Genomic DNA, 11997 nt, shown 5'->3' on the forward strand with positions numbered 1-11997 from the left:
CTAAGTTGTGCTCTGATGCTCCGCACAAAAACACATAAGATGAACAAACACATGTGATTTAAAAAGAAACGAAAGCTGGACATAGTGTTGTAACGCCTTTAATCCCAGCACATGGGAGGCAGAGGCAGGTGGATCTCCGTGAGGTTAAGGCCAGCGAGGACTATACAGAGAGACCATGCCTCAACAAAATAAAATACACAAAACTCCAAGCCAGGAAATAAGTGAAGGTGGCGTAGGTAGAATACGTACATCTCAGCGGTACCCTGTCTGGCACACTCCCGTGATCCTGGCACATGTGCGTGTTGAAGCTCTGGCTCATCTTCACTCGAAGGGCTTGTTGGCCCTTCCACCCCATGAGGACTTAGGGAAAGGAACAAGCCCTCGTTTGTGTGTGTGTGTGTGTGTGTGTGTGTGTGTGTGTGTGTGTGTGTGTGTAGCTAGCTCAGGCTCTACAATCATGAGCTGTCAATTTCTGTAGTTTGTAAACTTACCCAGTCTAGGGTGTTTTGTTACCAGTCTACACACTCAAAGGCATCTCTTTATATCTTAAAAACAAAAACAACACACACACACACACACACACACACACACACACACACGAAAAACCCCAAAAAGGCAAAGCAGTGATTACAATGATCAAGCATAAAAACGGTGGGGCAAAGTTTGTGCACAGAGCCAATGTTCTGAAATTCTATTTCATGAGATTTTTCAGTCTTATCACACAAGGCTCCAGAGTTGCCGTGTTCACCGGGCAGCCACTGGGAAGAAGCAAAGCAGAGCATTGCAATGAAATAGGACTTCACTTTGTGACCAGGAGCCTGTAGACCAGCCACCACGCTCCTAAGCCTCAGCGCTGTGTCTCCGGATGCACATTTGCAACCTGCAGAGGGCATACCTTCCTCCTCACTGTCCTAGCTTGGCCTGGTAGTGACCATTACCTTGTCTGCTCCTTGTGTTTTCTGGTCACCGGAGGGATGCACAGACAGACAGACCCCAACACTGCAGAAATATAAAACATTGCAAGGGTGTGCCCCCATACCATACCCCCAGAGGCAACTATCATTATAAGTATGGTGCATATTGCCTAAAAAACGTATACACATTTGTATTATTTCTGTTTTAAAACAAATATATATACAGTCCTCACTCTGCCTTCCTCCCCTTCCCTCCTGAAATGCTTCTTTCTCTCTGTGTACACATCTGCAGCTTAATGGTGGTATATGGCCTGTTGTGTGGCTGTGTAACTGTTTACGTAACTGGTCCCCTATTTATGGACATTTGGGTCCTTTCCAAGTTTCTGTCCTCATAAAGAACACTGCAAGAGTCTTTCTGTATACTTATTTTTTCATGCTTCTGTGAGAGCTGTCCAGAATAAATTCCCAGATGTGGAAATGTTGAGTCTCTTAGTTTAGTTTAGTTTGGATTTTTTTGGAGACAGGATCTTGCTAGACAGCCAAGGCTGACCTGGAATTCATAGTGCAGGCTAACTGTGAACTTCTAATCCTGCCTCAGCCTTCCAAGTGCTCGGACTTGCAACACTGTGCCTGGCAAACACTGATTACTTTCAGCAGACAGGACAGGTTGAACACTCCCAGTCTCAAACCTCAAAACCTTTTGAGGGTCAACACAATGTCAAATGGACCTCATATGACCGGGGGTGGTGGCTCACACCTTTAAACCCAGTGCTGGTGGGGGGCGGGCAGAGGAGGTCAGATCTTTGTGAATTCGAGGCTAGCCTGGTCTACAGAGCGAGTTCCAGGATTGTGATACTCTGCCTCAAACAGGAGCAACAGACATAAGGTGAGGCTTGTGGATAAAATTGCTTTATGAGTGAATTATATAGCCAGGTGTGCCTGACCTGCAGCCTTCTGGCTGCTTGTATCCTAGGACAGCTATGAAGATGGCCCATTTATAGATGACAAGGTCACACCACAAGACCAGAGGGTCCTCACTGGCCCTCAAGGGTGCTGGGCTTTCGTGGTAGCGGCGGCTGCTGGTGGGCTTTTGCATCCTTCTTAGTGTGAGCAGCAGGCTCTCTGGCCTTCTCTGCTGCATCTGCCTCCGGAGAGTTCTCTCCACGCCTGTTTTCTCTCATCTTACATGATTATCATTTCTACTCTGAGTTCTAATTTTGACCTGGCCAGTTGAAAAAAGAAAAAAAAATTTAGGAGGTGGCTCAGTACAAAAGCAGTTGCCTAGCATGTTCCAAGTCTTGGGTTTGGTTCTCAGACACTCCCCCCAAAAACAAAACAAAACAAAACAAAACAAGAAAACTCTTTTGACAAAGTGAAATAGTAAGACTAACAGAATCTTATTTATCTAGTCCACAAATAGTTGGTGACCATCAGCTCGGTGCCTTCGAGGTCCTAAGCACTGGGATCGTCGGAGTCCTGGACAAGAATGATGTACAGAGTTTGATTTTCATGCTGGAGGACAGACCATAAACAAAGGAAGAAGAAGGAAAAAAAAAAAAAAAAGACATTCTGAAAACTGAAACAGCAGCATGCAGTGGTTCTCAGGAGGTTGGGTGGTCAAGGAAGAAACGCCCATGGAGGAGTTCTCAGTGAAGAGCCTCCAGAATCCAAGGATGGAACAGTAGTTGCAAGCTGGAGAGGGGGCGCATCCAGGGACAGGAGTGTGCTGGGAGTAGAGGGTGCCAGAGCCAGAGGGTTGAGCTTCATGTGTATTGAAGTTTGCAGGATTTAGCCTTCTTTTTGTTTTTGTTTTTGTTTTTCGAGTCAGGGTTTCTCTGTGTAGCCTTGGCTGTCCTGGACTCGCTTTGTAGACCAGGCTGGCCTCAAACTCACAGAGATGCGCCTGCCTCTGCCTCCTGAGTGCTGGGATTAAAGGCGTGCGCCACCACTGCCCGGCTTTAACCACTTAAAAAAAAAAGAATTATTTATTTTTATACAGTATTCTGCCTGCATGTGCGCCTGCCCGCCACAAGAAGGCACCAGATCTCATTACAGATAGTGATGAGGCTGGGGTGGGTGGCGGTGGTGGTGGCACACACCTTTAATCCCAGCACTCAAAAGGCAGAGGCAGGTGGATCTCTGTGAGTTCAAAGTCAGCCTGGTCTACAATGTGAGTCCAGGATAGTCAAGGCTACATAGAGAAACCCTGTCTCAAAAAACCAACAACAACAAACAAGCCCCCCAAAACCAAAGCAAAAAAACCCCAAAACAAAACAGAGAGTCATGAGCTACCATGTGGTTGCTGGGAACTGAACTCAGGGTGGTGCTCTTCACCTCTGAGCCATCTCTCCAGCCCTCTGGACAGCCTTTAAAAGCAGAGCATCCTCATCCTCACGGGACAGAAAGAAAACTGACCCGGGCAAGAGAAATGAGAGACACATTTGCAAAGTCCATGGTGGCTGGCCAGGGCAAAGGCAGGACAAACTGATTTTGGGTGGTGTGGCTGGGCCAATGGGAATATTACTTGAGATGAGAGAGGCCGAGGGAGGTCTGGGGTGAGGAACAGGAAAGCTAGGGTTCTGTTGTGCCCAAGGCGACGTCTAAGATTCGGATTGGTCAGTGGCACACAGCTGGTAGCTGCCCTGTAGACAATCAGACAGACAGAGGCGCAGAGGTCAGCACTGTCTGTGTAGGTCTGGGGCCTCCAGCAAAGACATGGCATTAAAATCCCCAGGACATGCCTGGTGACGTGATGCACACCTTCAATCCCAGCACTCAGAAGGCAGAGGCATGTGGATCTTTGAGTTTGAGGCCAGCATGGTCAACAGAGTTCAGGACAGCCAAGGCTACGTAGAGAAACCCTGTCTCAAAACAAAACAAAACAAACAAACAAAAATCCTCAGGATGGGTAATCCCCTTTGTGTGTGTGGGTGGTGGTGGCACGCAGTGACAGGTGGGAAGGGTCCTGGGAAGGGGTGAGAAGGTGCAAGGTCAAGGGAGCATAGGGACCTAGCCGTGACTGTACATGTTCAAGGCTGTGGACAGAAAAGGATTTAGGAATAAGAACAGGGGCTCGGAGAGACCTATGCGAAAGGTGCGATGGAGGCTCCACCTGCTGGGCAGGTGATGGAGGCGCCACCTGCTGGGCAGTTGATGAGATGGAGGCACCACCTGTTGGGCAGGCGTCATCTCTGGTTTGCAGCGGAGTCCTAAATCTCTAATTGAACAATCTCAGTAGACCGAGTGTGCTGCAGAGAAGGCCTGAGCTGATGAAGCTGGAAATCCACACTCAGTGGCTCTCCTTTGATTTCACCGTGGGCAGGAGGTGAGCCATAGGGTGGGAGGGGTGTTGGGTGGAGGGGTGGTGGAGGAGGGTGCCGGAAGGAGATATGAAGCTAAGGGAGGGCTTGTGAAGATAGAAAGACCCTGGGGGAACATTCGCATATCAGACTTCTGAGGTAGGAGCAGTTGCTAGAGATGGAAGTGGGTGGGAGCCATACCCTAGAGAAGGGGTGGGTTGGGTTCCGACAGTGACTGTTCTTCGTAGGAGGGGACAGAAGTCATGGTTGTGTCAGGGGTTATTCCGTCGTTGTGATAAAAGCAACATGCACTGGAAAGAGTTTATTTCAGCTTACGGTTCCAGAAGGTATGATTTAAATTCCAAAGATGGCGTCAGGAGCAGGAAGGTGAGAGCTCACACTACAAACTACAAGCAGGAAGCAGGGTGAGCAAACCGGAAGCAGGTGAAGCTCTTTAAATCTCAGCGCCTGCCCTCGGTGACATACTTCCTGTACTATCTACACCTCCCCAAACGGTGCCTCCACCTGGGGACCAAGGATTCAGATCTGTGAGCCTATGGGAGCCGTTTTCATTCAAACAGTGGTTTGTGCTTGTTTTGAGACAGGCTCTCATCTCAGCCTTGTTTCCAGGGCTGCCTGGGAACTTGCCATCTAGCCTTAATCTCCTAAGTAGTGGGAGCGACCCTGGCACCCAAAGAGGTGGCTTTGATTTGGGGTTACTGTAGCTTTGGTGGCAGGGAGCAGGGCTCCTGGTAGGATGCACTTTCCAGCTAGTAATTATGAAGCAAGGTCGTTAATGTGACCTGACCCCTATCAGTTGTGCTGAGGCAACAAAGGAGCCCCAAAGAAGAAACGTACTTGTGACCTTGGGGGCTGGAGAAATGTCTGCTCCTCACAAGTTGCAGTGGCATCACTGGGGACAGATTTGTCATTTCTCTAGCCTTTCTCTCAGAGGACCACCTTCCATTCTATTTTCAAGCCCTCTTCCCCACCCCCACCTCCTGCTCTTTGATGTTTATGCCCTCTGTAGAAGCTGGCTCAGAGAGATGAGGGCGGTGAGGAAGTCTTCTGGGAGCCCTGGGCAGTGGCAGGAGGGCCTCGCTGGATCTGCCCTGGCAGGACCAGAGGCAGGCTGGCTAATTTTAGGAGGCCTCTTCGTTCTATTGTTCTGTAGAGGCTGGGTGGTAGGTGTTGGGTCATGATACCAGCGTGGGAAAGGAAGTGTAGCTGCAGTGAGCCTGTGAGAAGGATGGAAACTCTGAGTGTGAGACACAGGTTTCGACCTTGGGAGGTTACGCTCTGTTTCCCAGGGAGCAGGTAGGAAGCTGCACTTCCCATGACCCCTTTCTCCCATGAGTGGCTTTTTCATGGTCCCAGCTGAATGTGGGGTTGACTAGCCCCTTTAGCTCCCACACCTACTGCACTCCACCCCAACATGTGTGTGTGTGTGTGTGTGTGTGTGTGTGTGTGTGTGTGTGTGTGTATGTATGAGCCATGGCTCTCAACCTTCCTAATGCTGTGACTTTTTAATACAGTACCTCATGTTGTGGTGACCCCCAACCATAAAAATTACTTTGTTGGCGCTGGAGAGATGGCTCAGCAGTTAAGAGTACTGGTTGCTCTTCCAGAGGTCCTAAGTTCAATTCCCAGCAACTACATGGTGGCTCACAACCATCTATAATGAGATCTGGTACTCTCTTCTGGTGGGCAGGCACACATGCAGGCAGAACATTGTATACATAATGAATAGATAAATCTTTAAAAAATTACTTTGTTGCTACTTTATAACAGTAATTTTGCTACTGTTACGAATCATAATGTAAGAAGGTTGGGGAGATGGCTCAGACGTTAAGAACCCTGGCTGCTCTTCCAGAGGTCCTAAGTTCAATTCCCAGCAACCACATGATGGCTCACAACCGTCTATAATGAGATGTGGTGACATGCCGGGCATGGTGGCTCACGCCTTTAATCCCAGCACTCGGGAGGCAGAGGCAGGCGGATCGCTGTGAGTTCGAGGCCAGCCTGGTCTACAAAGTGAGTCCAGGATGGCCAAGGCTACACAGAGAAACCCTGTCTCGAAAAACAAAACAAAACAAAAAAAAAAAAAAAAAAAAAAAAAAAAAAGAGAGATGTGGTGCCTTTTTCTGGCCTGCAGGCAGAATACTGTATACATAATAAATAAATAAATCTTTAAAAAAATCATAATGTAAATATCTGTGTCTTCCAATGGTCTTAGGTAACCCCTGGGAAAGAGTTGTTCTCAACCCACATGTTGGGATCTGTTGGTGTGTGAGTGTGTGTGTACTAAGCTGTTTTTCACCACGTGCCTCCCCGTTGGTGAGAGGCAGAAGGCCAACTTGTTCATGCTTGATCCAGCCACTGGTGAGGCAGCTGATGGCCATTTCGCCGGCAGGAGTTTGCGGCCCAGCGAATGACTTTGGTGGTGGTGGGTCCTTAAGTCTCCCCATGGGCGGAATACACTTTTTCTGGGGACTGCTGTTGTTCACATGGCAGCTGGGAAGATGTTTTTCTTTTTAGCTTTTGTTGAGGTAGTGCAGGGGTCCGGAAATGGGCCTCAAAGGTCTGTGCTTGAGTCTCGCTCCTTCTGGATGTTAGCCTATGGCTTAGGGCAAGGTGTGCAACCTGCTGGCGCTGCACATGAAAGGAGAGCGCCGTGGAAGACTGCAGTTGACCAGGTCGCATAGAAGGCCCGATCCTACTGAGCCCAATGGCAAAGGATTGCTGTCAGAAGAAAGAGGTTTCTACAGGATGAGGATTTTGTTTTGAGAGTCTGCAGCACCCCGAGAGAGGAATGGGGTGTTGCCCAGCTGGTAAGATTCCAAGCCTACTGGTGCCGTGGGCTCTAGCGGAGTACAGCCCCTTCTCGGGAGGCACTGTGTGATTTAAATGCCACCGCTGACTGGCCAGTTGGGCATGCTTTGCTGCCCAACAGGTTTGCTCTAGCAAATTCCCCACGGGCTCTTTCCAGTTCCTGGGTGGAACGAGTTGTTCTTAATGTCTCCCCACTACCACACCAGGTAATGAAGAAAGTGCAGATGTGTGGGGGAAGGGAGGGCGGCCAGCTTGGGAGTCCTGCCCCCTCCCCTGCCCACTGTGCCATCCCCCTCCCCCCCCCCCCAGCCTTAAGGTCACCTCCGGGTTATGGAGGGCCTGCCCAGCTGTCTGAGAGGTTTAACCTGATCATCCCTACTTCTCTCGCTTTCTGATGGTTTCTTATCCTCGCAATCAAAGCTCAAGCGATTTTCCCTGCTGAAGAACCTTACAAGGTCAAATTTAGTTAGCTCTCCTTTGTGTGCCCGCATCAAGATCATTTCTCATTATTTGCTTGTTGTGAGTCTGTATGCCTGCACTCTTGCCTGCTGCATCCACGCGGGTACTGAGAATCGAACTCGGGTTGTCAAACTTGGTGGCAAGCACCTTTCCCTGCTGAGTCACCGTGTCTCTACATTAAAGGGTTCGCTTTGGTTGCAAAGAGCGGAGAAAATCGACTCAAGTGGATTTAAACAATAAAGAGATTTTATGCCCTAGAAAAAGGGCGATTTCAGAACTACCATTAGCTCAGGCTGGCTTGAGCTCCTCTGTTTTCTATTGTGTGGACTTTATCCTTGGCCTGGCCTTTGTGTGGGAGGTAGGACAATGGCCACCGACAACAGGGATCGCACTCAGCCTTGCACTTCTGGACAGAGAAAGAGCAGAAGTTTGAAACCTGCCTGAGGGAATCCATGTGCTGACAGGTTTAGGTTCGCGTTACCTTTCCTTCCTGAATCAGCTAGTGTAGGAACAAAAGATGAGATTACAGGGAGCATAATTTCACCTCAGAACTGAGGTGGGATCTGTCTCATTCAAACGACTGTTGGATGCTTGCCACGTGTGCAAATGAGGTGGGGAGCCCAAAGGGTATTCGCTTAGTCAGCCAGCCAGCCAGCCAGTCAGTCAGTCAGTCAGTCAGAGACAGGCGTATAACTTGGCTGGCCTGGAACTCAACATGTAGACCAGGCTAGCCCAGAGCTTGCCGTGACCCGCCTCCATCAGCCTTTTGAGTGCTGAAATTGCAGGTGTGGACTAAGATGTGTGGCTCCAAAGGAGGTCTCTCCCCCACCCAAAATATTTCTTTTACTCTTGTTTATGTGTACCGTGTGTGTATGGGGACATGTGTGTGTGTGTGTGTGTGTGTGTGTGTGTGTGCGCGCGCGCGTGCAGGTGTTGTCTGAGGCCAGAAGGAGACATCAATCCCCTGGAGCTGGAGTCACAGGCAGTTGTGAGCCACTGGCTGTGCTGCTGGGATGCAGTCCTCTGCAAAAGCAGTCCGCACTTCAAAGCACGCAGCTCTCTCTCTTAAGCAGAAGAAGAGAGCAAAAACTGTTGCATAGGATCAAGAATTGCCTACTGTACTTGCGTGGCACTTGGTGCACTGACATCACAGCACTTGAGTTTGTTCAGGTTTTCATTTTAAGTATCACGATTTCTTTTGTGGATGGTGCCATTGGAAGCCTCTAAGGCATCTTTACTTGACACAAGGTCACTAAGAGTTTTCTCCTGTGTTCTCTTTTTTATTTTTATTTTAATTTTTGATATTTATTTGTTTATTATGTGTAGTGTTCTGTCTGCATGCACATCTGCACACCAGAAGAGGGTATCAGATTTCGTGATAGATGGTTGTGAGCCACCATGTGATTGTTGGGAATGGAACTCAGGATTGGAAGAACAGACAGTGCGCTTAACCTCTGAGCCATCTCCAGCCCCCTCCTATGGTCTCTTTTAGAAGTTTTATAAATTAAGTCTTGGGCACATAGTTAGCTAATTTCTAGATATGGTGTGAGGTAGGGAGCAAAGTTAATTTCTTTGCAGATGCATAACCAAGTACGCTAACACCGTTTGTTGGAAGGCAACAATCTTTCTCTGCTGAATTACCTTACATGCAACTTTGTTGAAAATCAATTGTTGATGTGTGTGGGTTTATTTCTGGGCCATTCTCCTCCTCCTCTTCCATGTCTTCCTTCAAGTTGTATTTCTTTCTTGCTTTTTTTTTTTAAATTTACACTTTAAAAAATATTTATTTATTTATGTATACAGTGCTCTGCCTGCTTATACCCCTGCAGACCAGAAGAAGACATGAGATCACATTATAGATGGCTGTGAGCCACCATGTGGATGCTGGGAATTGAACTCGGGACCTCTGGAAGAGCAGACACTGCTCTTAACCACTGAGCCATCTCTCCAGCCCTTAAGTTGTATTTCTAGGCAGGAATTTTGCCGGCCATGTCTGTGAACCCCATGCGTGTATGCAGTACCTGACGAGGTCAGAAGAGGGCATCAGATCTCTTGCAATTGAAGTTACAGATGGTTGTGAACCACCAGGCGGGAGGTCCTTTGAAAGAACAGCAAGTGCTCTTAACCACTGATCCATCCCTCCAACCCCAGTGTCTTCTCTTTTGAGACCAGGTCCTGTTATGTAGCCCATGCTGGCCTTGAGCTCGTGGTAATAACTCCTGCTTCTCTGCATCCCAGAGTGCAGGGATTACAGGCCTGTGTTGCTGTGCCCAGCTTGGTAAATGTTTGATAGAAACGGCCCCCATAGACTCGTGTGTTTGAATGCTTGGCCGTAGGGAGTGGCACGAGGAGGAAGTGTGGCCTTGTTGCAGGAAGTGTGTCACTGTGAGGGTGGGCTTTGAGGTCATATATATTCAAGCTATGCCTAGTGTGGCACACAGTTCCCTTCTGCTGCCTTTGGACCAAGTGGTAAAACTCTCAGCTCCTTCTCCAGACCAACTGAGGCTGTGTCTGTAGTTTTAGTTTCCACTGCGATGAGGAACGGAGAGGAAGGGTTGTTCTGCCTCACAGTTCCAGAGGAGTATAGTTCATCATGGTACCCAAGGCATGGCTGCAGGAATGCAAGGCTGACAGTCACATTAAATCAATAGTCTGGAAGCAGAGAACAAACAGGAAGTAAAGCCAGACTGCAAAACCTGTGCTGCCCAGTTTCTTGTCAGCATGACACAACCTGGAGCCACCTGGTCCAAGGGAACCTCAGTTGATGAAACATCCCTGCCAGGTCAGGCAAGCCTGTGGTGCATTTTCTTGATTGATTATGGATAGGGGAGGGCTCAGTTCCGTGTAGGTGGTATGACCCCTAGGCTAGTGATCCTGGCTGCTATGAGAAACCAAACTGATGGGCTGGAGAGACGGCTCAGTGGCGAAAAGCACTGGCTGCTCTTTCAGAGGACTAGGGTTTAATTCCCAGCACCCACAAGGCAACTCACAACTGTCTGAAGTTCCAGTTCTGAGGGATCCAAAGCCCTCATACAGACATACATGCAGACAAAACACCAATGCATGTGAAATAAAATAAAGCCGAGTATGGTGGCGCATGCCTTTAATCTCAGCACTTGGAAGGCAGAGGCAAGTGGATTGCTGTGAGTTCGAGACTAGCCTGGTCTACAAAGGGAGTCTAGGACAGCCAAGGCTACACAGAGAAACTCTGTCTCGAAACAACAACAACAACAACAAAACAAACAAGAAACAAAAAAAGAAAAAGAAAAGAAAAGGAAAAAAGAAATAAAATAAATAAACAAAAATGCATTAAAGGAAAAATAGAAAGAAAGAATGCAAACTGAGCAAGCCATGAGGAGCAAGCCAGTAAGCAGCACTCCTCCATGGTCTCCACATCAACTCCTGCTTCCAGGTTCCTGCCCAGATTTCCTTGAGTGATGACCGTAAGCTGTAAGATGACTTCCCAAGTTGCTTTTGGCCATGGAATTTTTTTTTTTTTTTTTTTTTGAGACAGGGTTTTTCTGTGTAGCCTTGGCTGTCTTGGACTCGCTTTGTAGAGCTGGCTGGCCTCGAACTCACAGTGATCCACCTGCCTCTGCTTCCCAAGTGCTGGGATTAAAGGCTTGTGCCACCACTTGGAAGGAGTTTATCTCAACTGAGAACTCTCAGGCTGCTGTATTCCACCACTGAGGTAAGTTAGGGCATTCTCCCTCTTAGTCCTCTGTGAGGCTGGCGTTTATGAAGCTTGACTGTTCACCAGCTCTGCTGACCTGAGGTGCGCCCTGCTGAGCTGTCCTGAGACTGTGAGCCTGCTTGTTGGGAGCCGGTGGTGTGATGCACAGACCCCTACATATAACCTTGTGTCACAGGGTTGGGTGCTTTCCTGTCTGGTCCTCGCTTCTTCCTGATTTCTTAGTGTGGACATGTGCCTCCTCTGGCTGCTTGAGGCAAGAACTCTTTGCCTCGCTTAACCCGGTGTTTATTTTGTCTCCCAGTGTGCCGATCTTATTTTCAAATGCCTTACCAGTTTCTCTCCCATCTCTTCGTGCTGCCTTATGTTGGGCCCTCGTCATCTAGAGTGTGCAGACAGCTCCAAATCAACGCCCTCCCCTCCAGATTCCAGCCTGTTCCTCTGTTCTCAGCAGAGCAACCAGTGTGATTTTTTTTTTTTAAAGGCGGTTGCTGTCCATCCTCAACCTGCTGATGTCTTTTCTCTCTCTTAGCAATCTTCTCTGGGTTTTCAGTCACATCTGGCCAGATTTCTGTCGAATTTCTCAGCCATTTCTTTTCTTTTTTTTTTTTTAATTTTTAAATTTCGACACAGGGTTTTACTTTGTAGCCAGGCTCACCTGAAACTCATTTCTGGGGGCCAAGCTGGCCTTGAACTCACCTGAGGCACTGTGTCTGGCACTGCCAGCCATGCTTTATTCTGCTCTCATACTGTGGTGACCCCAAGCCATATGGGACTATTTCCAGTTTCTCCAGCATAACCC

The sequence above is a fragment of the Acomys russatus genome, chromosome 15, assembly GCF_903995435.1.
Source record: "Acomys russatus chromosome 15, mAcoRus1.1, whole genome shotgun sequence".
In the NCBI taxonomy this organism is placed as follows: Eukaryota; Metazoa; Chordata; class Mammalia; order Rodentia; family Muridae; genus Acomys; species Acomys russatus.